This window comes from Schistocerca piceifrons, chromosome 1 (genome assembly GCF_021461385.2).
Source record: "Schistocerca piceifrons isolate TAMUIC-IGC-003096 chromosome 1, iqSchPice1.1, whole genome shotgun sequence".
Lineage (NCBI taxonomy): Eukaryota > Metazoa > Arthropoda > Insecta > Orthoptera > Acrididae > Schistocerca > Schistocerca piceifrons.
Genome location: NC_060138.1, coordinates 202,976,783 through 203,001,718, shown reverse-complemented (window position 1 = coordinate 203,001,718; position 24,936 = coordinate 202,976,783). Strand labels below are relative to the sequence as shown.

Below are 24,936 nucleotides of genomic sequence, written 5' to 3'. Positions count from 1 at the left end.
TAGTGTATTTTCCAGGAAGTATGGTGTAAGATTTCCTTGAAAATCTTAGAGGATATATGTTTGTCGATTCGAGACGACTAGGCGCTGTTTCGAAGGAAACGGGATTTGCTACACCACATTAGGCAAGGTAATGTGTAGTGTTTCTGTGTTCTCGTTCACCGCAGTAAGTTTAGCGTGTGACGCGATACAGTATTCAGGGACAGGTGAGCGCGCAAAGCCGCAACTGCAGTAATAACCCACGTGTCGCGCTGACTTCCCTCTGCTGTGACACGTGGCGGAGAATCTGGCGCCCGCTATTAAACCGCGTCGTCAACACAAGCGCACGGCCAAGTCGGGACGGTTACTGTTCTCAGGCGCCACGTAACTTCGCAACAGCGCGCGCTGCCGCTGCAGCTCTATTAAATATGCAGCCGAAACAACGCCGTCCGTGCTAGTTATTCTCTTTGCTGTTTACCTTCTGCGGGCTGCTACATTTGCACGGTACACCGCAAAGGACCTAAGCATACACACTTGTGGACGGAAGTATTAATGCAAAGGAGACAGTGTTGCACGTCTGTAAACGGGCAGGAAGGAAACTACCTGAAGTAGGGTAGTAAACATAAAACAGAACAAAATTTTCTGAATAACCATAGGTCGTGTAGCGTTTTACTTGCTACCCGTTCATTTCTTAAGTCCAAGACTATAACTACACTACTGGCCATTGAAATTGCTACACCACGAAGATGACGTGCTACAGACGCGAAATTTAACCGACAGGAAGAAGATGCTGTGATATGCAAATGATTAGCTTTTCAGAAGATTCACACAAGGTTCGCGCCGGTGGCGACACCTACAACGTGCTGACATGAGGAAAGTTTCCAACCGATTTCTCATACACAAACAGCAGCTGACCGGCGTTGCCTAGTGAAACTTTGTTGTGATGCCTCGTGTAAGGAGGAGAAATGCGTACCATAATTTTTTCGACTTTGATAAAGGTCGGATTGTACCCTATCACGATTGCGGTTTATCGTATCGCGACATTGCTGCTCGCGTTGGTCGAGATCCAATGATTGTTTGCAGAATATGGGATCGGTGGGTTCAGGAGGGTAATACGGAACGCCGTGCTGGATCCCAACGGCCTCGTATCACTAGCAGTCGAGATATGAGGCATCTTATCCGCATGGCTGTAACGGACCGTGCAGCCACGTCCCGATCCCTGAGTCAACAGATGGGGACGTTTGCGAGACAACAACCGTCTGCACGAACAGTTCGACGACGTTTGCAGCAGCATGGACTATCAGCTCGGAGACCATGGCTGCGGTTACCCTTGACGCCGCATCACAGACAGGAGCGCCTGCGATGGTGTACTCAACGACGAACCTGGGTGCACGAATGCCAAAACGTCATTTTTTCGGATGAATCCAGGTTCTGTTTACAGCATCATGATGGTCGCATCCGTGTTTAGCGACATCGCGGTGAGCGCACATTGGAAGTGTGTATTCATCATCGCCATACTGGCGTATCACCCGGCGTGATGGTATGGGGTGCCATTGGTTACACGTCTCGGTCACCTCTTGTTCGCATTGACGTCACTTTGAACAGTGGACGTTCCATTTCAGATGTGTTACGACCCGTGGCTCTAACCTTCATCCGATCCCTGCGAAAACCTACATTTCGGCAGGATAATGCACGACTGCATGTTGTACGTCCTGTACGGGCCTTTTTGGATACAGAAAATGTTCGTCTGCTGCTCTGGCCAGCACATTCTCCAGACCTCTCACCAAGTGAAAACGTCTGGCCAATGGTGGCCGAGCAGCTGGCTCGTCACAATACGCCAGTCAGTACTCTTAATGAACTGTGGTATCGTGTTGAAGCTGCATGGACAGCTGTACCTGTACACTCCATTCAAGCTGTTTGAGTCAATGCCCAGGCATATCAAGGCCGTTATTACGGCCAGAGGTGTTTGTTCTGGGTACTGATTTCTCAGGCTCTATGCACCCAAATTGCGTGAAAATGTAATCACATGGCAGTTCTAGTGTAATATAATTTTTCCAATAGATACCCGTTTGTCATCTGCATTTCTTCTTGGTGTAGCAATTTTAATGGCCAGTAGTGTATATTTAGTGATTTCTTTTGAATAATCAATACTAATGTTATAAGAAAGCGAATACAAGAAATCTGGTAATGTCGATTTGCAGCTGGGTTTTGGAACGTATACTGTATTCGAAGTTGATGAATTACTTCGAAGAAAACGATTTATTGACAAACAGCCAACACGGATTCAGAAAATACCGTTCTTATGAAACGCAATTTACTGTTTATTCTCAAGAAGTAATAAGTACAGTCGACGGGTGATGTCAAACTGATTTCATATTTTTAGATTTCCAGAAGGCTTTTGACACGGTTTCCTGCAAGGGACTTATAATCAAATTGCGTGCCTCTGGAGCATCGTATGAGTTGTGCGTCTGGATTCGTGATTTGCTGTCAGAACGGTCACAGTTCGTAGTAAGTGACGGAAAGTCCTCGAGTAAATCGGAAATACGTATCTGGCATTCTCGAAGGAAGTGTTACAGGCCCTCTGCTTTTCCCGATCTACATAAACGATTTAGGAGACACCTGATTAGGTCTCTTAGATTGTTTGCAGATGATGCTGTCATTTACCGTCTTGCAAAAGTCACCAGACTACTAAAATAGCCACGCGGGGAAGCTCAACTAAATACTTAGGGATTACAATTACGAATAAATTAAATTGGAAAGCAAACCAAAGGCCGCATCCGATGGGACTGACGGGGGACATCGAGAAAGCCCAAAGGACAGATCGTTTTGTGTTGTCACGAAACAGGGGAGAGTGTACCACAGATGTGATGCGCGGATTGAGATGGCAGTCATTAAAACAAAGATGCTTTTCATTGTGACAGGATCTTCTCATGAAATTTCAATCAGCAACTTTGTCCTCAGAGTTTTAAAATATTTTGTTGTCGCCCACCTTCACAGAGAGAAATCATAATTATAAAATAAGATAAATAGAGCTCTCATGAAAAGATTTAAGTGTTTGTTTTTCCTCCCCGATGTTGGAGAGAGTAATCGTAGGGAAACAGCTTGAAGGCTGTTTGATGACTCCCCTACCAGGCAATTAAATGTGAATTGTAGAGTAATCACGTACATTACGTAAACTGAGTCAGTTAGCTGTAGCAATAGTGAGTAGTAATACTCATATTTCATTTTTATTCACCTGTCAATGCGGTTGAGTAACCCTTCACTATAGACTAATATTTCCCAGATTTTGATTGTGTGAAACATTTATACGACATTATAATGAAAGGAGAGCATCCTGCTTTAAATTATATCTGCATTTTAATTCTAAGTAATTTTTGTCAATGTAAAGCATACAGAAGGTAATGCACATTTGGCCTGAAACGAACTAACTTGGTGGGCTCAGACGCCAGACTATTTATACAGTTTTGACGATCTAAATTAATATATTCATTGTTGAAAAGTAATTGTAACAGATTTAAAAACAATAATTAATTTTGTTCAATTAAACAGCACTATGGTGTACATTATGAAATACAAACAAAGACTGATTACACAAAACAACAAGCATACGCTAACTACTTCTGAAATTTGTAATATTAGCAGTGATAACAATATGTATCCATCAAGTCTCAATTAATAAAATAATTAATATAGTGTATTTTTATTTTCTAGATAAATTACGTGCGAACGGTATATACGGTAACGTTTCAATCTGCGGCTAATTGAACTTTTACAAATCTGATAAAAGAATTAACTTAGATTGCAGTAAGTGGTGACGTATTTACTAGCATTTAACATAAATGAATGCACATGATGCACAGTTTGAATATTTTGCGAACAAACCAAATGATTCAAAAATGGTTCAAATGGCTCTGAGCACTATGCGACTTAACTTCTGAGGTCATCAGTCGCCTAGATGGGTTCAAATGGCTCTGAGCACTATGGGACTTAACATCTGTGGTCATCAGTCCCCTAGAACTTAGAACTACTTAAACCTAACTAACCTAAGGACATCACACACATCCATGCCCGAGGCAGGATTCGAACCTGCGACCGTAGCGGTCGCTCGGCTCCAGACTGTAGCGCCTAGAACCGCACAGCCACTCCGGCCGGCCAAAAAGATTCAGTTGGTTTTTGAATATGGTATCGGTCACTTCAGGACTGTGTCTCTTGGTCTGCCACATGACAGTCGGAAATGCATCGTTGCGGCCATAAACAACAGCTAATCAACGACAAGCGTGTGCAGGTGTGTGCATTTGAATTAATTTCCCTAGCCAAAGAGCGCAGTTACTAATTAAATTAGCTGAAGTTAATGATTTCCTCTGAGAGTCAAGGCCAGACAAACTAAACTTTCCCATTCATGGTGTTAATGTTCGATGTCAATTTTGTGTGATGTTTACTGGTTATAGCTTAATTAATAAATCACCTAAGATAATGGTACCATACTTACACTAATTTGTTGAGATAACGAGCTATACTGCAGAGATGACACACACAGTTAGGAAACTGTTCCGGGCTATTATGCCGCGGTCGAATGGATTTCATATTTCAACCCAAAGTATCGTTCTCATCCTTGTAGGACATTTTCAAAGGAGATCCGATTCACACCCTGGCTCATTGCTGACTGCTACAAATATCCGTTTATGCGTGCTTCTGCACGGTGGCATGACGTCACATGTTTTGAATAGGACCGAACATGCTTCCGCGGGGAACACCATTCTCTTACGCACTTTAATCAAAGTCTGCGCTGAGACCATACTTGTAGACGACTGCAATCATGAGAGACTATCTTCTGACTAAAGAGCACGACAACAGCAACAACAAAAACAGGTCAATCCTATAATAATGAGTTATATGGTTCTCCAGAGTGTCTGTATGAAACCCAACACGCTTCTACGTGGAACATCTTTTTCCTATACACTTTTAATCAAAGACTGTGCTGACACCGTACTTGTAGACGGCTGCAATCATGAGGGACTGTCTTCGGACTAAAGACGACAACAGCAACATAGAAAAAAACCAAGGTGTCTGTATAGGATCCAAGATGGGTCCGCGTGAAACACCTTTCTCTTACACACTTTTAAACAAAGTCTGCGCTGATACCATATCTGTACATGTCCGCAATCATGGGAGACTGTCTTCTGACTAAAGTGCACAACAACAAAACAGGCCAGTGCTCCAATAACGAGTTATATGCTTCTCCAGAACGTCTGTATAGGATCCAACATGCTCCCTCGTGAAACATGTCTCTCCTACGTACTTTTAATGGAAGTCTGTTCTGACACCGGACGGCCACTGTGGCCGAGCGGTTCTAGGCGCTTCAGTCCGGAACCGCGCTGCTGCTACGGTCTCAGGTTCGAATCCTGCCTCTGGCATGGATGTGTGTGATGTCCTTAGGTTAGTTAGGTTTAAGTAGTTTTAAGTCTAGGGGACTGATGACCTCAGATGTTAAGTCCCATAGTGCTTAGAGGCATTTGAACCATTCTGATACCGTATTTTTAGATAGCAGCAATCATGAGAGACTGTCTTCTGACTAAAGACCACAACAACAAAAATAGGCCAGTGCCCCAATAACGAATTATATGATTCTCAGAGCATCTCTACAGGTAACATACGTCCTAATTTACTTTTAATCAATTCTGTTCTGATATCATACTTGCAGATGGCTACAGTCTTGAGAAACCGTCTTCTGACTGAAGGTCACACCAACAAAAACAGGCCAGTCCTCTACTAATGAGTTATATGATTCTCCAGAGTGTCTGTATTGGACCCAACATGCTTCTGCGTGGAACATATTTTCCCTACGCACTTCTAATCAAAGAGTGTCCTGACACCGTATTTGTAGATGTCCGCAATCATGAGAGACTGTCTTCTGACTAAAGTGCACAACAACAGCAACAACAAAAACAGGCCAGTGTTCCAATAACGAGTTATATGCTTCTCCAGAGCGTCTGTATAAGCTCCAACATGCTCCTACGTGAAACACGTCTCTCCTACGAACTTTTAATGGAAGTGTGTTCTGACACCGTATTTTTAGATGGCAGCAATAATGAGACTGTCTTCTGACTAAAGGTCACAGCAACAAAAACAGGCCAGTGTTCCAATAACGAGTTACATGATCCTACAGAGCGTCTAGTATAGGACCCAACATGCTTCTGTGTGGAACACTTTTCTTCTACGCACTTTTAATCAAAGTCTGTTTCTGAGTCCATATTTGTAGATGGCTGAAATCACGATAGACTGTCTTCGGACTAAAGACCACAACAACAAAAACAGTCCATGCCTCTAATAACGAGTTACCGGGTGATCAAAAAGTCAGTATAAATTTGAAAACTGAATAAATCACGTAATAATGTAGATAGAGAGGTACAAATTGACCCACATGCTTGGCATGACATGGGGTTTTATTAGAACCAAAAAACAATGTCCGACAGATGGCGCTTCAACTGATCAGAATAGCAATAATTAGCATAACAAAGTAAGACAAAGCAAAGATGATGTTCTTTACAGGAAATGCTCAATATGTCCACCATCTTTCCTCAACAATAGCTGTAGTCGAGGAATAATGTTGTGAACAGCACTGTAAAGCATGTCCGGAGTTATGATGAGGCATTGGCGTCGGATGTTGTCTTTCAGCATCCCTAGAGATGTCGGTCGATCACGATACACTTGCGACTTCAGGTAACCCCAAAGCCAATAACCGCACGGACTGAGGTCTGGGGACCTGGGAGGCCAAGCACGACGAAAGAGGTGGCTGAGCACACGATCATCACCAAACGATGCGCGCAAGAGATCTTTCACGCGTCTAGAAATATGGGGTGGAGCGCCATCCTGCATAAACATCGTACGTTCCAGCAGGTGTTTATCAGCCAGGCTGGAGATGATGCGATTCTGTTACATATCGGCGTACCTCTCACCCGTCATGGTAGCAGTTACAAAACCAGAATCACGCATTTCCTCGAAGAAAAAAGGTCCGATAACGGTATATGTGGTAAATCCAACCCTTACTGTGACTTTCTCGTCGTTCAATGGAGTTTCTACGACAGTTCTAGGATTTTCGGTAGCCCAAATTCTGCAGTTGTGGGCGTTGACAGACCCTCGGAGCGTGAAATGAGCTTCGTCGGTCCACAACACGTTACTCAACCAACCGTCGTCTTCCGCCATCTTTTGAAACGCCCACACCGCATATTCTCTCCGCTTCACTAAATCTCCAGGTAACAGTTCATGATGCCGATGGATTTTGTACGGATAGCACCGGAGGGTACGCCTCAGTGCCAACCAAACAGTAGTGTATGGAATGTCGGTGCGACGTGCGACTGCGCGAGCGCTGACTTCCCCGTGCATTGACGAACCCGCTACAGTGTCTATTTCTCCCTGAACTGTCTCGGTCGGCCACTACGGGGTCTCTCGTCTAAACAACCCGTGGCCTCGAACTTCGAAATCATTCTCGCCACAGCTGCATTTGTTAACGGACCTTTACCCGTTCGAATCCGCTTCCTATGGCGATAGGATCGTAACGCTGCTCTATCACATTCCCCATTCTGATAATACAGCTTCACCAAAAGCGCCTTTTCAGGTAACGTCAACATGCTGTGACTGCTGGCGCATCTGATTCTCTCTGTCATTACAGCTCCTTTTATACACGATTCTCATGCGCAGTCACTGACGTTTGGCTGCCCAGCGCCATCTGTCGGACATTTTGTGAACATTTTTTTTTGGTTCTAATAAAACCCCATGTCATTCCAAGCATGTGTGTCAATTGTTACCTCTCTATCTACATTATTCCGTGGTTTATTGAGTTTTCAAATTTATACTGACTTTTTGATCACCCGGTATATGATCCTCCAGAGTGTTTGTGTAGTACACGACATGCTTCCATGTGGAACACCTTTCTCCTACGCACTTTTAATCAAAATCTGTGCTGCTACCGTATTTGTACACTGCTACAATGATGAGAGAGGACTTTCCCTGGACCCCGGCGCATCGCGCTTTGAATAGTTAATCAGCGCGCGGCAGTAGCAGCGACCAGGCAGGCAGCGTCTCGAGCCAACTTGGGTAAACTGTGACAGGACGGACGGCCGGCTCAACTCGCAGTCGGAGCAGGTGAGGGGCTACCAGCCGGCGGCCGGCGGCAGCTGCCTAACCGAGTTACCCCGGGGCGGGCGCGTCTGCAGCTGGACCACCTGGATGGGGCGGGGGCGGAGGCGGGGGCGGCCGACTTAAAACTAATTAGTCGCGGCCCCACCCCGCCAGAATAAACGCGCTGCTAATTGCTCGTCTCGCTACTTGATAACCTTAATTAAGCAATATTCCTCGCATGTGAGGGGCGCAGCTTGGCCGCGCTCATTTACCCGCTGAGATACAGTTTTAATTATCTGCTCTCAGCACCGGCGCCGAGTTGTCTCGCCTTCCAGAAACAATCGCAAGCGAATTTGTTTGCTTAACAGTTGCGTTTTCTCCCGAGTGAGCGCAAGTCGGTGTGCGATTGTGGAAAGTGGTTGAGCTTCGAAACTGAATTTGTTTTTCCCCCAAGGCTTAATTAAAATGAGGAATCACAGGTCTCTAGATACATTCCCACATGATGAATTCTTACGAGACTGCAGCTGTCTATGGTTTGGGGGAAGAAGATCCACCGAAATGCTACAGTTTTTATCCTTTGAACGTTATTCGTATGCCGGTTCCGGAAATTTGTAATTCGATTACTACTATTGTATAAAAAAAAGGAAAAATTTCTTATGTCAATGATAAAAGGTAAAAAATATATACGCCAGATCCTGAAATGAATTTCACCAGCGATACGTAATGATATAATTTAGATTTTGAACTCGTCGCAGTTAAAATATTAAGAATATTAAAACCGATACTACTGCAAATATCTGTTATGTTTGGATGTGGATTATATCTTGTGGCACGTCGGTACAGCAGAAGGTTGTGCACATGGTGCAGATGTACATCTACATCTACATTTATACTCCGCAAGCCACCCAACGGTGAGTGGCGGAGGGCACTTTACGTGCCACTGTCATTACCTCCCTTTCCTGTTCCAGTCGCGTATGGTTCGCGGGAAGAACGATTGCCGGAAAGCCTCCGTGCGCGTTCGAATCTCTCTAATTTTACATTCGTGATCTCCTCGGGAGGTATAAGTAGGGGGAAGCAATATATTCGATACCTCATCCAGAAACACATCCTCACGAAACCTGGACAGCAAGCTACACCGCGATGCAGAGCGCCACTCTTGCAGAGTCTGCCACTTAAGTTTGCTAAACATCTCCGTAACGCTATCACGCATACCAAATAACCCTGTGACGAAACGCGCCGCTCTTCTTTGGATCTTCTCTAGCCGGCCGCGGTGGTCTCGCGGTTCTAGGCGCGCAGTCCGAAACCGTGCGACTGCTACGGTCGCAGGTTCGAATCCTGCCTCGGGCATGGATGTGTGTGATGTCCTTAGGTTAGTTAGGTTTAAGTGGTTCTAAGTTCTAGGGGACTGATGACCACAGCAGTTGAGTCCCATAGTGCTCAGAGCCATTTGAACCATTTTTTGATCTTCTCTATCTCCTCCGTCAACCCGACCTTGTACGGATCCCACACTGATGAACAATACTCAAGCATGTGTATTGTGGAATGCACTGGGTTTGATTAACATTATCCGAAAGATCAATGCATTTAAGGGTGAGTGTATAGGAACCAGTCTACAGAAACGCATTACAATAGTACATTATTTTTGCTAGCGTAATTATAACATACATAGACTCATTTTACCCTATGTCATTAGGGCTTTGCTTCATCAGTCATGAAGATTTTAAGTGGCTAGTACATAAGACTCACATTTTGGAGGGCGACAGTTCAAATCTGCGTCCGACCATCCAGATTAAGTTTCCCGTAATTTTTCTAAATCGCTCCTGTGAAATGACGGGATGTCTCGTTTGAAAGCGCACGCCCGATTTCCTTTCTTGTCCTTAAATAAATCCGAGCTTGTGTTCCACGTTTCTAATGACCTCGTTGTCGACGGGACGTTGAACTCTAATCTTCCTTCCTTCATAAAAGTTTCACACACCTAATATGAAATATTTAACACAGTAAATCATTTGTAATCGGAAGTTTGAAATTGTTCTGTACACGAGAGTTTGATTCTTTAAAAAGTAGGGGTCGCGATCGTACTAATAGCGTTGCCGTGCGTCTGGCTATCTATAGACGGACAGGGTGGCGTCCGGCTAAAAATATAGAAATTCGACTCTTTTAGGCTTTTTTGCGGTGAAGTAAAAAACGCACAACTGAAGCAGTTTCCCAGCTAATGACGGACGTGCGTGATAATTTTGCTTTACGCAGCACTGGGCTGTCGTATGCAAATAGCGCCTTGCACTTAGCCACTCATACAAGCAATGTGGCCAGCGTACTCATGTTATGGTCTTATGGTAGGACATATGAAGATAGCTTGATAATGGACTAAGATCCGAAACTGCTCACAATGTAAATAAGATTTCACAGCATGCGCCCTACGTTTTCCGTTTTAAATTTTACAGGCATTGTCATAAATATTAAAAATTCGAAAGCACAAATTTTCAGACGCTATCTGTACAAGGTTAGGAATCTGGATGGGGCTAGGAGAACTTTCTCGCCGTTATCCTGTAAGTTGGTAAGCGTGCTACAACACCGTACAGAAGAATGGCCTGTAGGTGGCAGCATAGTGCAGATGCACACAGACCGTTGTAGTAACAGCATAAAGATGGCCGCCCCACTTGCGACTTGCACCAGGGAAGAACAGCGATCTGTTATTCGGTTTTTGCGTAGTGAAGGTGTGAAACCTATTGAAATTCATCGCCAAATGAAGGTTCAGTACGGTGATGCATGTTTGTCACAGAAGCAGGTATACAAATGGAGTCTTCAGTGGAAGATGCTCCTCGCCCAGGTCTGGCACAACGAGTTGTGACTCCACAGAACATTGCAGCAGTTGAAGCCATAGCGAAGAAAAATCGCCGAGTGACACTGAATGACATTGCAGCATGTTTACAGATTAACCATGGGTCAGCACACCACATTGTGCATGATGTGCTCCAGTTTCACAAAGTGTCTGCAATATGGGTGCCACGGCAGCTGACTCCTGAAATGAGAGAACGTCGTGTTGATGCTTGTGAAGAACTTCTTCGGCGCTTTGAAGGAGAAGGTGATGCCTTCCTTGCAAGAATCGTTACTGGGGACGAAACCTGGGTTCACTTCCACCAACCGGAAACGAAGAGAGCGAGCAAGGAATGGCGCCATTCCTCATCACCAAAACCAAAGGTTTCGAATAGAGCCATCAGTAGGGAAGGTTATGCTGACTCTCTTTTGGGAAGAAAAAAGCGTCATTTTGGAGCATTACATGCCTAGAGGGACCACTCACACCAGTGGATCATACACAGATCTCATAAAAAATCATCTGCGGCCTGCAATCAAATCAAAGCGACGTGGATTACTGTCAGCAGGTGTCCTTTAGCAACATGACGATGCAAGGCTCCACACTGCCCGTACAACAGATGCAACAATCACAGATCTGCATTTTGAGTGTCTTCCTCATCCACCATACTCACCAGACCTCGCCCCAAGTGATTTCCATATGTTTGGACCATTCAAAGACGCAATGGGAGGAAGTAAGTTCCGTTCTGATGAAGAGGTACGTCACGCGGTGCATGAGTGGTTGCCCGTACTACCAAAAGAATTTTTTTCTAAAGGAATTTATGCACTTTGTAAGCGCTGGAGGACTTGCATTGAGCGTGGGGGCGATTATGTTGAAAAGTGATACAGTTTTGTGCCACTTCTGCACAATAAATAATATTTTAAAAAAATTTAACCTTTTCATTTGCCTCACCCTCGTAATTCATTATTATTAAACGATTGAAAATATCCCTTTGACTCGGAATCCATTCCAATTACGTAGACCCACTTTTAGATGAAAATGTCCGCTTATATGTAACGACGAGTCTGCCTTTTCAATTTTCGGACCCGGTAACCCTAGTTTCTGGTACATATCTAGCGCCGGACACCCATCTCTTCGTAGTACTGGATTCCCAGCTGCCGCTGACGCGCCCGCTCCAGTTTTCTGATGCCGAATAGGCGAAACGGCCCCTGGGAATGAGGGCCGGCGAAGTTGGCGATATTTATGCAGAAGTGGAGCAGCGGCGAGCGTCTCCCACGCGCGGTCAGGCGCGTCCCGGCAAGTTGGGGGCGGCTCTGCTCCAGCGGCTGGAGGCGGCTTTGTGGGCCGGCGTGATCAAAGACGCGCTCCTAATGGAGACTGTCAGGGCCAGGCGGCGCCGCCGAGCCCTTCTTCCCGCCCAGCCGCGCCGCAGCCGGCCCGCTTCCGCCGCCTTCTGTACTTGGGCCCGCAGCTTTTGTGGCCGCCCTATCAGTTCTGTCTGGCGCGAAGCGGCGATCTGCAGCTGCTGCCTGGGCCCAAAGTGGGCGCCCCCGCTCTTCTCTGCCGCCAGTTGCTATGGAGACCATCTTTCGCACGACTACTCTACCGAGCCAAACCTAACAAGTACAAGGGACGTAACACACATTCGTGGTCAATAACAAACTACTGAACGTGTCCTGGGGCAACGGCCTTGCCGCAGTGGCTACACCGGTTCCTGTCAGATCACCGAAGTTAAGCGCTGTCGGGCGTGGCCGGCACTTGGATGGGTGACCATCCGGGCCGCCATGTGCTGTTGCCATTTTTCGGGGTGCACTCAGCCTCGTGATGCCAGTTGAGGAGCTACTCGACCGAATAGTAGCGGCTCCGGTCAAAGAAAACCATCGTAACGACCGGGAGAGCTGTGTGCTGACCACACGCCCCTCCTATCCGCATCCTCAACTGAGGATGACACGGCGGTCGGATGGTCCCGATGGGCCACTTGTGGCCTGAAGACAGAGTGCTGCTGCTGCTGAACGTGTCCTAGTACCCTAATCCTATACCGCCTGTGCGTGGATAGGTCGACTCGTAAGTTGGAATCCGCCGTTTTTTCTGAAAGCAAATTGGAATTATTCATGTTCTTTTTTTTCAAAAAAGAAAAAATCTTTATTTACAATATATTATAATTATACAAATATAACCCACCACCATAGTGATTAGTGGGTCCTAAGTGATAAAATGTTGTTATTGCAGCTAATTACATTTTATCTTGTAAACTCAAGAAAGTATAGACAGAACAGGTTAATGGGCAAACTTAAGATCTATGTTAAGCTATACACACTACTACCTACTTGTAAGTAATCTCAATTGCCTGCAGCGTCACAGGTGTGTCAGTGTGGATATAAACCTACTGCAATGGCTTGATCATCGAGCTAATCCCGATGAGCGTGCCCCTGACACTATGCAGGTCAAAATTACTAATCGCTGCAGGTTCGTATTTCGGTACCTGTTTCTGAATCCTACTAACTACTAACTAACCTACGTCAAGTCCGGTGCATGTCATCATTGTGAAGTTAATGTACCTCACTCCCCCTAGCCCGGCACGTGGCGGATTCCAACTTACGAGACGACCTATCCACGCACAGGCGGTATAGGATTAGGGTACTAGGACACGTTCAGTGGTTTGTTATTGATCACGAATGTCCCTCAGGTATGCTATCAGAACTTTACGTTATACCTCGTTAGCCAGATTTCTCAAGGTTTCGAAAGTCTTATCGTGTCTCAGCAAGTCGTATGTGTCTTTGTTTGGTAGTTGTTGTCGTAATGTAGCTGCTACATCATCGAAAAGGGGGCACTCATAAACAACGTGGTCGGGAGTACCCTCTGATACGCCACAGACACACTCGGGCGTGGCACTCTTCCCAAACCTCGTATATGTCGGATAGGGCCCATCACCAGTGAGAAAATGAATTAAACCCCGGGCTGGCTCAAAATACCTCATGCCTAAACTGTCGTTTACATTTGGTAAGAGTCGGAAAGTTCTTCTACCAGATTCGTCCATTTCTCATAATTCCTGCCATAGACCTTCGCCCCTTTTCCTTATCTCACCCTTATCCCTAGCCCGAACTCCCAAAATGTTTTCTATTTTCATGTCATTACCTTTCTTAGCCCAATACCATGCCGCTTGCTCCCTAATTTTAAATCCCCATTATCACTAATAGCCCCCTCCCCCCCCTGGAGATGTCCTATAAGCCCCCACAGATCTTAGCAACATGTTTCTCTGTACTCTTCTCACTGTCATGGCGGCAGACACCACCCTTGTGAGCCTGTGTGCCCAGACTCCCGAGCCGTAACCTACTATTATTCAGATTTACAATACACCGTACCATTTTTCCACTCTCTTGGCTACAAGACCCTATTTTTCAGCACAATCTCCGTTCAGTGCGACGGCCTGTCGCGACCTCACTGGGAGGGCGTAGTTCCATCTACTGGTCGACGTCTTGCTGGATCAGTAACCTCCCCATCATCCGCGTACTGCTACTCGCGGAGTGCGTCCTTCATTGCGCCAAATGGATGGAAGTCGGAAGGTATGAGATCCGGGCTGTAATCTAGATCAGGAAGAGCAGCCAATGAAATTCTGTGAACTCTTCTCGGGTGCACAGATACGCCTCCAGTAGACGTCTCGCTACTACTGTGCAACACCCCCGCCAGCCTCTAAAATCATTTCAATTTGGCGAGGAACAAAGTCTCCGAGCATCTTCGTGTACCGTATCTCACGTCGATCTTAAGCCATCATTCATGATTAAATTCCAAAGAACTACCAAACTGCGCGGATATTGATTGCTACGTTTATCGCCTGTTCCAAATAGCCGCAGACGTTTTATAAGAGGCAGTCAAAAAGTCTGAGGGCATCGCTGCACCTTATATGTGAAATAGTGCGACTCCGGTGCGGGTATACACGTGCAAGCAGCGATATGTAGACAGGGGATCAATGTAACATTCGAATCTTTCCAACTTGTCTGCAGTAAATGAGGAAACATCAATTGTGGCGACGTTACTACCAAATGCAACCAAACAGAACCAACGTGTTGTTATTCTTTTCTTCCTTGCCGAAGGAAAAACATCAGTAGACGTCTACCGGAGAATGAAGAATGTGTATGAGGCAGCTTGTCTTTAATATCACTGTTGTGAAATGGTGCGCCGAGTCCCGTGCTGAGCGCGATTCGACACAAGATGCCTGTCGATCTGGGGGGCAACCTCATCCAACTCAATGGGGGACACACGAACACCCGCCCTATAGTCCTGATCTCCCCATTCGATCACCACGCCATCGGTTCCGTAAAGAAAGGCCTTGGAGGGTCGCAGATTCCTGTGGGACGATAGCTTCAGTACTCACGGGTATTTTATCCAATTGACATACCGATACTGGATTGTACAGTCTTCGAACGGAAACTCTTTGATTGCCCCTAACGTATGGGGTAAAGATGGGGAGAATGGAAAAAAAAAGTCAATCTCTTGGGTGACGATCAGTTTGGATTTAGGAAAGGAAAAGGCACCAAAAAGGCAGTTCCGACGTTTTATTGGACAAGGGAAGCAACACTTAACTAAAATCAAGATACTTCATGGGTTGGATCAAATGGCTCTGACCACTATGGGACTTAACTTCTGAGGTCATCAGTCCCCTAGACTTAGAAACTACTTTAACCTAACTAACCTAAGGACAATCACACACATCCATGCCCGAGGCAGGATTCGAACCTGCAACCGTAGCGGTCGCGCGGTTCCAGACTGTAGTGCCTAGAACCGCTCGGCCACTCTGGCCGGCTACTTCATGGGATTCGTGAACTTAGAAAAAGCGTTTGGCCGTCTAAAATGTTCGAAATTCTCAGGAAAATATGTACCGTACAAGGTATGATATTCAGTATGTAATAAAACCAACCGGGAACGATTAGAATGGAAGACCAAGAACGAACTGCTCCGATTAAAAAGGGTGTAAGACTGGGATGCACCCTTCCATACTTCTGTTCAGTCCGTACATAGGAGAAGCAATGGAGGAAAGAAAAGATACTCAGTTGTGGGATTAGAATTAAGGCTGAAAGAATATCAACGATAAGATTTGCTAACGACAGTGCTATCGTCAGTGAAAGTGGAGACGACTTACAGGACAAGGTGAATCGCACGCACAGTCTAATGAGAACGGAATATGATTTTAAACCGAAGAAAGATGAAAGTAATGAAGAGCAGCACAAATGAGACCAGCGAAAAACTTTACATTAACATGGATGAGCAAGAAGTAGATGAGGTGAAGGAATTATTCTAACTTGGAAGTAAAATAAAACATTCCAGACGAAAAAGGAGAACATAAAAAGCAGAATAGCATAGGCATAGAGGGTATTCGTGGCCAAAAGCGGTCTGCTAGTGTGAAATATTGGCCTTAAGGTTCTGAGAGAGTACGTTTCTCGTAAAGCCTTGTACGGAAGTCAACAAGCGACTGTGGGAAAACTGGAAAAAGAAGATGGTTCAAATGGCTCTGAGCACTATGGGACTTAACATCTGAGGTCATCAGTCCCCCAGACTTTGAACTACTTAAACCTAACTAACCTAAGGGCAGTACACACATCCATGCCCGAGGCAGCATTCGAACCTGAGACGTAGCAGGAGCGCGGTTCCAGACTGAAGCTCCTAGAACTGCTCGGCCACAACGGCCGGGGAAAAAGAAGAGATTCGAAGTATCTGAGATGCGGTCCTATAGAAGGATGTTGAAAATTTAATGGTCAGATAAGATAAGGAATTTGGAAATTCTGCGCAGAATCAGTAAGGAAAGGATCATACAACGACTCCTCGTACTGAGGACTGATCGAAGAACTTTTAAAAGAATAACTTTACTAACAAAATGAAACTCAATTATAATGTCATTGGGTGAATATCCACACAACTACACTACTGGCCATTAAAATTGCTGCACCCAGAAGAAACGCAGATGATAAACGGGTATTCATTAGACAAATATATTGTACTAGAACTGACATGTGATTATATTTTCACGCAATTTGGGTGCATAGATCATGAGAAATCAGTACCCAGAACAAACACCTCTGGCCGTAATAACGGCCTTGATACGCCTGGGCATTGAGTCAAACAGAGATTTGATGGCGTGTACAGCTACAGCTGCCCATGCAGCTTCAACACGATACCACAGTTCATCAAGAGTAGTGACTGGCGTATTGTGACGAGCCAGTTGCTCGGCCACCATTGACCAGACGTTTTAAATTGGTGAGAGATCTAGGGAATGTGCTGACCAGGGCAGCAGTCGAATATTTTCTGTATCCAGAAAAGCCCGTACAGGACCTGCAACATGCGGTGGTGCATTATCCTGCTGAAATGTAGGGTTTCGCAGGGATAGAATGACGGGTAGAGCCACAGGTCGTAACACATCTGTAATATAACGTCCACTGTTCAAAGTGACGTCAATGCGAACAGGAGGTGAGCGAGACGTGTAACCAATGGCACCCCATACCATCACGCCGTGAGATACGCCAGTATGGTGATGACGAATATACCCTTCCAATGTGCGTTCACCGCGATGTCGCTAAACACGGATGCGACGATGACGATGCTGTAAACAGAACCTGGATTCATCCCAAAAAATGAAGTTTTGCCATTTGTGCACCCAGGTTCGTCGTTGAGTACACCATCGAAGGCGCTCCTGTCTGTGATGCAGCGTCAAGGGTAACCGTAACCGTGGTCTCCGAGCTGATAGCCCCTACTGCTGCAAACGTCGTCGAACTGCTTGTGCAGATGGTTGTTGTCTTGCAAACGTACCCAGTTGTTGAGTCAGGGATCGAGACGTGGCTGCACGATCCGTTACAGCCATGCGGATAAGATGCCTGTCATCCCGACTGCTAGTGATACGAGGCCGTTTGGATCCAGCACGGCGTTCCGTATTACCCTCCTGAACCTACCGATTCCATATTCTGCTAACAGTCATTGGATGTCGACCAATGCGAGCAGCATTGTCGCTATACGATAAACCGCAATCGCGATAGGCTCCAATACGACCTTTACCAAAGTCGGAAACGTAATGGTACGCATTTCTCCCCCTTACACGAGGCATCACAACAACGTTTCACCGGGCAACGGCGGTCAATTCTGTTTGTGTATTGGAAATCGGTTGGAAACTTTCCTCATGTCGGCATGTTGTAGGTGTCGCCACCGGCGCCAACCTTGTGTGAGTGCTCTGAAAAGCTAATCATTTGCATATCACAATATCTTGTTCCTGTCGGTTAAATTTCGCGTCTGTGGCACGTCATCTTCGTGGTGTAGCAGTTTTAATGGTCAGTAGTGTACTTCCTTGTATGATCTGGGCTTTTTAGCACGAAGTTACAGATGCCTTCCACAGTGCCTGGAAGCACCAACCTCGCCGGCTGGCAGCATACTTGTTTCAGCAGAGAGCGCTGTCAGCAGGGCGCCATTCCGCTGCGGCAGCTCACATCGCCTCGCAGCGCCACGCGGATATCCATCCGTGCCGACTATTTATGCCACTGTCGGAGAGTGTGAAATGCGTTACGCCCTACGCTCAAGTCGGTTGTACAAGCAATTCCGTCCAACCGCATCAGCAGTTCGGTCCCAGCGAAGCAAGTCGGCAGTACCAGCAGTTTGCCTCAGCGTTCCACGCCGACAGAACCGGCCCATGTCGTATTGGACTGTACCAGCAAAAACCATCCGTCGCACGCCGGCAATACCGACCCACTAACGTCCCAGGTCTTCACGCCTTCATCTACCACGACTCTGGAGTTCGTCGCGTAGGCACATCGCAAACGACGTCACAGGACAGATATTTCTGTTGTATGTACACTACTGGCCATTAAAATTGCTACACCACGAAGATGCCGTGCTATAGACGCGAAATTTAACCGACAGGAAAAAGGTGCTTTGATATGCAAATGATTAGCTTTTCAGAGCATTCACATAAGGTTGGCGCCAGTGGCGACATTTACAACGTGCTGATATGAGGAAGGTTTCAAACCGATTTCTCATACACAAACAGCAGTTGACCGGCGTTGCCTGGTGAAACATTGCTGTGGTGCCTCGTGTAAGGAGGAGAAATGCGTAACATCACGTTTCCGACTTTGGTAAAGGTCAGATTGGAGCCTATCGCGATTGCGGTTTATCGTATCGCGACATTGCTGCTCGCGTTGGTCGAGACCCAATGACTGTTAGCAGAATATAGACTCGGTGGGATCAGGAGGGTAATACGGAACGCCGTGCTGGATCCCAACGGCCTCGTATCACTAGCAGTCGAGAGGACAGGCATCTTATCCATATGGCTGTAACGGATCGTGCAGCCACGTCTCGATCCCTAACAGATGGGGACGTTTGCAAAACAACAAACATCTGCACGAACAGTTCGACTATGCATCACAGACAGGAGCGCCTGCGATGGTGTACTCAACGATGAACCTGGGTGCACGAATGGCAAAACGTCATTTTTCTGGATGAATCCATGTTCTGTTTACAGCATCGCGATGGTCGCAACCGTGTTTGGCGACATCGCGATGAACGCACATTGGAAACGTGTATTCGTCATCGTCATACTGGCGTATCTCACGGCGTGATGGTATGTGGTGCCATTTGTTACACGTCTCGGTCACCTCCTGTTCGCACTGACGTCACTTTGAACAGTGGACGTTATATTTCAGATGTGTTACGACCTGTTGCTCTACCCGTCATTCTATCCCTGCGAAACCCTACATTCAGCAGCACTGTAGCGCTTAGAACCGCTCGGCAACTCCGGCCGGCTTAAAAGAAAAGCACCTTTTGCATACTGCATTTGCAGAGCATTTAAGAGAAAACAATCACAAACCTACTAATAAAGAGAAATACACGAAAATAGTTATAATAAGTAATGAAAAGAAGCCACTACCAAATGACCAACTGAATTTGATTATCCACTCACTACTGTTTACACTGACTGATCATCTAATAGAGACAAATCCCATCAGATGATCAAAAGTCTCATTTCTTTCCTAAGTATACAAATGGAAACTGAAAAAGAAAAGGTAATAGTTAAAAAATAAAAAAAAGAACCACAAAAAATAAATAATAAAATATAAACAGTACAGACAGCCCTCCCCCCCCACAAACATAACGTACACAGCACACATATAGTAAAAGAAAAAACAATTGAGATGAAAAACTGAGACAGCTGGCAATACGAATGACACTCTAGACATAAAAAGTGGCAGTTACAGTGCTACACTACTGGCCATTAAAATTGCCACACCAAGAAGAAATGCAGATGATAAACGGGTATTCATTGGACAAATATATTGTACTAGAACTGACATGTGATTACATTTTCACGCAATTTGGGTGCATAGATCCTGAGAAATCAGTACCCAGAACAAACACCTCTGGCCGTAATAACGACCTTGATACGCCTGGACATTGAGCCAAACAGAGCTTGGATGGCGTGTGCAGGTACAGCTGCCCATGCAGCTTCAACACGATACCACAGTTCATCAGGAGTAGTGACTGGCGTATTGTGACGAGCCAGTTACTCGGCCACCATTGACTAGATGTTTTCAATTGGTGAGAGATCTGGAGAATGTGCTGGCCAGGGCAGCAGTCGAATATTTTCTGTATCCAGAAAGGCCCCTACAGGACCTGCAACATGCGGTCGTGCATTATCCTGCTGAAATGTAGGGTTTCGCAGGGGTCGAATGAAGGGTAGAATCACGGGTCGTAACACATCTGAAATGTAACGTCCACTGTTCAAAGTGCCGCCAGTGTGAACAAGAGGTGAGCGAGACGTGTAACCAATGGCACCCCATACGCAAATATGGCGATGACGAATACACGCTTCCAATGTGCGTTCACCGAGATGTCGCCAAACACGGATGCGACCATCACGATGCTGTAAACAGAACATGGATTCATCCAGAAAAATGACGTTTTGCCATTCGTGCACCCAGGTTCATCGTTGAGTACACCATCGCAGGCGCTCCTGTCTGTGATGCAGCGTCACGGGTAACCGCAGCCATGGTGTCCGAGCTGATAGTCCATGCTGCTGCAAACGTTGTCGAACTATTCGTGCCGATGGTTGTTGCCTTGTAAACGTCCACATCTGATGGCTCAGGGATCGAGACGTCGCTGCACGATCCGTTACGGCCATGCGGATAAGATGCCTGTCATCTCGACTGCTAATGATACGAGGCCGTTGGGATCCAGCACCTTTATCAAAGTCGGAAACGTGATGGCACGCATATCTCCTCCTTACACGAGGCATCACAACAACGTTTTACCAGGCAACTCCGATCAACTGCTGTTTGTGTATGAGAAATCGGTTGGAAACTTTCCTCATGCCAGCACGTTGTAGGTGTCGCCACCGGCGCCAACCTTGTGTGAATGCTCTGAAAAACTAATCATCTGTATATCACAGCATCTCATTTACATTTACATTTATACTCCGCAAGCCACCCAAAGGTGTGTGGCGGAGGGCATTTTACGTGCCACTGTCATTACCTCCCTTTCCTGTTGCAGTCGCGTATGGTTCGCGGGAAGAACGACTGTCTGAAAGCCTCCGTGCGCGCTCTAATCTCTCTAATTTTACATTCGTGATCTCCTCGGGAGGTATAAGTAGGGGGAAGCAATATGTTCGATACCTCATCCAGAAACGCACCCTCTCGAAACCTGGCGAGCAATCTACACCGCGATGCAGAGCGCCTCTCTTGCAGAGTCTGCCATTTGAGTTTATTAAACATCTCCGTAACGCTATCACGGTTACCAAATAACCCTGTGACGAAACGCGCCGCTCTTCTTTGGATCTTCTCTATCTCCTCCGTCAACCCGATCTGGTACGGATCCCACACTGATGAGCAATACTCAAGTATAGGTCGAACGAGAGTTTTGTAAGCCACCTCCTTTGTTGATGGACTATATTTTCTAAGCACTCTCCCAATGAATCTCAACCTGGTACCCGCCTTACCAACAATTAATTTTATATGATCATTCCACTTCAAATCGTTCCGCACGCATACTCCCAGATATTTTACAGAAGTAACTGCTACCAGTGTTTGTTCCGCTATCATATGATCATACAATAAAGGAGCCTTCTTTCTATGTATTCGCAATACATTACATTTGTCTATGTTAAGGGACAGTTGCCACTCCCTGTACCAAGTGCCTATCCGCTGCAGATCTTCCTGTATTTCGCTACAATTTTCTAATGCTGCAACTTCTCTGTATACTACAGCATCATCCGCGAAAAGCCGCATGGAACTTCCGACACTATCTCCTTCCTGTCGGTTAAATTACGCGTCTGTAGCACGTCGTCTTCGTGGTGTAGCAATTTTAATGGCCAGCAGTGTATATTTCGAAAACAGAGTGACCTCAAGATAGAGTGCAAGCTATCAACCAATTTGCCACATGAGAGAAAGCTGTGAGAGAGAAAGCTGTTTGGCTTACAAATAATAAATTAGACGCTGATCTGTCAGTACCTTTCCATTTTACTCAAAAAACTTAAAGGAACTGTTTTACATCTATAACCTATATGTGCAAATGGTATCGTCCATGTACGGACGAAAATATGGTGTAGTATTTGACGATACTCACTGAAGATGCTTCATAAATAAGGCGAAACGCTTCTGGGCGCATACGTTAAATGGTTCAAATGACTCTGAACACTATGGGACTTAACATCTGAGGTCATCAGTCCCCTAGAACAGGGCTTCCCAACGTTTGGTCCGCGGACCCCTTAGGTGTCCGACGGCTCTTTCTAGGGTGTCCGCGGCCACCTTTCACCAAATCGTCTAAAATAATGAGTAAAATTATTGAATAAAAATGTGAAAATCAAATTCATCACTATTTTTTTTCGCCTGAAAAACATGTGTACTTATACATCAGGTCGTATCCCCTAGCAGCCTCTGCGGTTCCTAAGTGAGAACGTATACACAGTTTAGTGCCGGAGAATGCGGGTTCTCTGATCGACTGTTTTGCAACAATACGGGGGTCCAGAATGAGATTTTCACTCTGCAGCGGAGTGTGCGCTGATATGAAACTTCCTGGCAGATTAAAACTGTGTGCCCGACCGAGACTCGAACTCGGGACCTTTGCCTTTCGCGGGCAAGTGCTCTACCAACAGAGCACTTGCCCGCGAAAGGCAAAGGTCCCGAGTTCGAGTCTCGGTCGGGCACACAGTTTTAATCTGCCAGGAAGTTTCATATCAGCGCACACTCCGCTGCAGAGTGAAAATCTCATTCTGGAAACATCCCCCAGGCTGTGGCTAAGCCATGTCTCCGCTATATCCTTTCTTTCAGGAGTGCTAGTTCTGCAAGGTTCGCAGGAGAGCTTCTGTAAAGTTTGGATGGTAGGAGACGAGGTACTGGCAGAAGTAAAGCTGTGAGTACCGGGCGTGAGTCGTGCTTCGGTAGCTCTGTTGATAGAGCACTTGCCCGCGAAAGGCAAAGGTCCGAGTTCGAGTCTCGGTCGGGCACACAGTTTTAATCTGCCAGGAAGTTTCAATACGGGGGTCGTTTGTGAGCCGGCTCACGACGCTAGATGCGCTGAAACCTTTTACGCATGCGCGGAGTGAGTTTTGTCGACTAATCACAGCGCTCGCTGGCACGTATGCGGCCCCAGGCATCATTAAATGCTAAACTTGCTTTGTCAGTGCACTACCTAATAAGTCGATTTTTGACACCCGTAGATTTTACATATATTTGCACATTTTTCTACGGATTTCACGAAAAACCACACACACACACACACACACACACACACACACACACACACACACACACACACACGACTGTTACAAAATACGTATGCTCCTTACACAACAGTAGCCAAACAGTGGAAGTGAACAGACGACAAGCGTCAGCATGTCAACAGCGAACAGTTTGGACGTGACGTTGATTGCTCTTGGAGGAAGGCAGCTCCAACGTGTGAAATGTCAGTTACCAAGTAATTTTAATCAGGCTATAGTGTGTTGAACAAAGAGAGTAAATCCACTAGTAAGTGTTTGGATACAGTGGGAATTCAAATTGGATCGTTAATTTCAAGTTGTTTTCATTCATCTCTAAACCAAAGACTATTGATCCTTCGGGTGGGTGGGGTCACTGGGATCATAGCACTTGCATCAAGAAGCTTTCAGTTCGCATGGGTTTCGCTCTGAAATTTAAAGTTACTGTGCTCCTGACTGACTAGGGGTCCGCCATGGATTTTCGACTGAAGAAGGGGTCCGCCAGCTGAAAAGGTTGGGATGCCCTGCCCTAGAACTTAGAACTACTTAAGCCTAACTAACCTAAGGACATCACATACATCCATGGCCGAGGCAGGATTCGAACCTGCGACCGTTGCGGTCGCGCGGTTGCAGATTGAAGCTCCTAGAACCGCTCGGCCACACAAGCCAGCCGCACAAGTTAAATACAAAGCTTAAAGTGCAGCATGCGGAAGAGTTTTTCTTTTAAACCACTGCAATGTAGAACAATTTACGTGTTAAACTATTTGTAAATAAGCCAAAACTGCTAGAGGTTATATGACAAGTAGATTACTCGACACTACATGGAGTATTTGGAGTTTTAGCAGGCGTACGCGCACTGATGTGAGCGGAGCGCTAGCAGGTGAGAGGGCTGCGTCGGCCCTCACGGCGGTTCCTCCTACGCCCCACGCGGGGTCGCTGGAAAACCGCATTAGCCGTTCCCTGTCGTCAATCTCACACGTCCCTCGCCTGCCGAGTTAGCGCCGTCAGCGAGAACGCGTGGGACGCACCAGGAAGGTACCAGCCTCTGCTCCACATGTCGACAGAAATCACTCTTCAGGCGATGTCATGTCAAAGTGTAGCGCCGTCTCAAATGGACTGTTGCGAAACAAATAGACTAGACTGCGCAGGTCTTCGTGTACGTAATTGTTGACTGCGAAGTATAGGAGCACAACCTAAATCAATACGGAAGAAGAAGTTTCATTACAACATATCTACATCTACATCTCTCCTCTGTGCCGGCCGGTGTGGCCGAGCGGTTCTAGGCGCTTCAGTCTGGAACCGCGTGACCGCT

At 46.2% G+C, this 24,936-nt stretch overlaps 1 protein-coding gene and 1 pseudogene across 1 annotated transcript in view; both read left to right on the top strand.

Moving 5' to 3' along the window:
• Positions 1-24,936, top strand: part of LOC124793741 (synaptic vesicular amine transporter) — a 781,226-nt gene that overhangs the window by 116,458 nt on the left and 639,832 nt on the right. The gene's annotated exons all lie outside the window — the stretch shown is intronic.
• On the top strand, positions 12,587-12,704 carry LOC124725028 (annotated as a pseudogene).